The sequence below is a fragment of the Arachis ipaensis genome, chromosome B01, assembly GCF_000816755.2.
Source record: "Arachis ipaensis cultivar K30076 chromosome B01, Araip1.1, whole genome shotgun sequence".
Lineage (NCBI taxonomy): Eukaryota > Viridiplantae > Streptophyta > Magnoliopsida > Fabales > Fabaceae > Arachis > Arachis ipaensis.
The window spans coordinates 126,525,913-126,529,199 of NC_029785.2; positions in this window are offsets into that span (position 1 = coordinate 126,525,913).

The following is a 3,287-nucleotide window of genomic DNA, read 5'->3' on the forward strand; positions in this document are numbered from 1 at the left end:
GTATTTAAGACTCAAGGTTCTCCTTCTGTAACCATGGAGAGGAAGCATGAAAAGCTTCTCTCAATACAGAGTCAAACAAAACCCCTACATTCAAACTCTAAGTTTGGTGTTGAGAGGCCACAACATTACTCTGATTATCTGTGAGGCTCCATGAGAGCTCACTGTCAAGCTATTGACATTAAAGAAGCATTTGTTGGGAGGCAACCCAATGTTAATTAATTATATCTATTTATTTTCAATTGCTATTTTATGTTTTCTTTAGGTTGATGATCATGTGGAGTCACAAAAACAACTGAAAAATAAAAAACAGAATGAAAAATAGCATGAAAAACAGCTCATCCTGGAGGAAGAGCTTACTGGCATTTAAACGCCAGTAAGAAGCATCAAACTGGCGTTTAACACTAGAAAGAAGCATCAAGCTGGCGTTAAACGCCAAAAACAAGCATCAAACTAGCATTTAACGCCAGAACAGAGCATCTAAGTGGCGTTTAACGCCAAGAATGGGAGAAAAGCTGGCGTTAAACGCCATAAACAAGCAGCAACCTGGCGTTTAACGCCAGAAGTGCACTCTGAGGGCGTTCACACGCCTAAATGGAGCAGGGATGATAAATCCTTGACCCCTCAGGATCTGTGGGCCCCACAGGATCCCCACCTACCTCACCTCTTCTTCTCTCACCTTCACACCCTTTCATAATACTCTTCCCCAAATACCCTTCACCAATCACATCCATATCTTTTTCCTAAATACTCTTCACCACTCACATCCATCCACTCTTCCCCAAAAACCCCACTACCTCCAAATTCAAAAATCCTTTCCCTCCCAAACCCAACCCTAATACACGAAACCTAACCCCTCCCCCACCTCTATATAAACCCCTCAACACTACCCCATTTTCACACATTACAAACACTTCTTCCCCCCTTGTGGCCGAATACACACTTCCCCCTATCTCCTCCATTTTCTTCTTCTTCTACTACTTTCTTTCTTCTTTTGCTCGAGGACGAGCAAACATTTTAAGTTTGGTGTGGTAAAAGCGTTGCTTTTTATTTTTCCATAACCATTAAATGGCACCTAAGGCCAGAGAAACCTCAAGAAAGAGGAAAAGGAAGGCAATTGCTTCCACCTCTGAGTCATGGAAGATGGAGAGATTCATCTCAAAGATCCATCAAGACCACTTCTATGAAGTTGTGGCCAAGAAAAAGGTGATCCCTGAGGTCCCTTTTAAGCTCAAAAAGGGCGAGTATCCGGAGATCCGACAAGAGATTAGAAGAAGAGGATGGGAAGTTCTCTCTAATCCTATTCAACAAGTCGGAATCTTAATGGTTCAAGAGTTCTATGCAAACTCATGGATCACTAGAAACCACGATCAAAGTATGAACCCAAATCCAAAGAATTGGCTTACAATGGTTCGGGGGAAATACTTAGATTTCAGTCCGGAAAATGTAAGGTTGGCGTTCAACTTGCCAATGATGCAAGAAAACGCATGCCCCTACACTAGAAGGGTCAACTTTGATCAAAGGTTGGACCAAGTCCTCATGGACATATGTGTGGAAGGAGCTCAATGGAAAGCTGACTCAAGAAGCAAGCCGGTTCAATTGAGAAGACTGGACCTTAAGCCTGTAGCTAGAGGATGGTTAGAGTTCATCCAATGCTCTATCATTTCTACTAGCAACCGATCTGAAGTAACTGTGGATCGGGCCATCATGATCCATATTATCATGATTGGAGAAGAAGTGAAAGTTCATGAGATTATACCTCAAGAACTCTACAAGGTGGCTGACAAGTCCTCCACTTTGGCAAGGTTAGCTTTTCCTCACCTCATTTGCCACCTCTGCAATTCGGCTGGGATTGACATAGAGGGAGACATCCTCATTGAAGAGGACAAGCCCATCACTAAAAAAAGGATGGAGCAAACAAGAGAGCCCACTCATGGACCTCAACAAGAGCATGAGGAAATTCCTCATCATGAAATCTCTGAGATGCCTCAAGGGATGCACTTTTCTCCACAAAACTATTGGGAGCAAATCAGCACCTTCCTAGGAGAATTAAGTTCCAACATGGGACAACTAAGGATGGAGCACCAAGTGCACTCCATCATCCTCCATGAAATTAGAGAAGATCAAAGAGCTATGAGGGAGGAGCAACAAAGGCAAGGAAGAGACATAGAGGAGCTCAAGAACATCATTGGTTTTTCAAGAGGAAGAAGACGCCACCCTCACTAAGGTGGACCCGTTCCTTAATCTCCTTGTTCTTATTTTTCTGTTTTTGTTCTCTATGCTTTATTTTTATTTAAGTTTGTGTCTTTACTACATGATCATTAGTGTCTAGTGTCTATGCCTTAAGGCTATGAATGTCCTATGAATCCATCACCTTTCTTAAATGAAAACTGTTCTAAAAAAAATAAAAGAAGAAGAAGTACATGAATTTCGAATTCATCCTTGAGATTAGTTTAATTATATTGATGTGGTGGCAATACTTTTGTTTTCTGAATGAATGCTTGAACAGTGCATATTTTTGAATTTGTTATTTATGAATGTTAAAATTGTTGGCTCTTGAAAGAATAATGAAAAAGGAGAAATGTTATTGATTATCTGAAAAATCATAAAATTGATTCTTGAAACAAGAAAAAGCAGTGAAAAAGCAAAAGCTTGCGAAAAAAATGGCAAAAATAAAAAAAGAAAGAAAGAAAAAAAAAAGCAAGCAGAAAAATCCAAAAGCTCTTTAAACCAAAAGGCAAGAGCAAAAAGCCAGTAACCCTTTAAACCAAAAGGTAAGGGTAAAAAGGATCCAAGGCTTTGAGCATCAGTGGATAGGAGGGCCCAAAGGAATAAGATCCTGGCCTAAGCGGCTAAACCAAGCTGTCCCTAACCATGTGCTTGTGGTGTGAAGGTGTCAAGTGAAAAGCTTGAGACTGAGCGGTTAAAGTCATGATCCAAAGCAAAAAGAGTGTGCTTAAGAACCCTGGACACCTCTAATTGGGGACTCTAGCAAAGTTGAGTCACAATCTGAAAAGGTTCACCCAGTTATGTGTCTGTGGCATTTATGTATCCGGTGGTAATACTGGAAAACAAAGTGCTTAGGGCCACAGCCAAGACTCATAAAGTAGTTGTGTTCAAGAATCAACATACTGAACTAGGAGAATCAATAACACTATCTAAATTCTGAGTTCCTATAGATGCCAATCATTCTTAACTTCAAGGGATAAAGTGAGATGCCAAAACTGTTCAGAGGCAAAAAGCTACTAGTCCCGCTCATCTAATTGGAGCTAAGTTTCATTGATATTTTG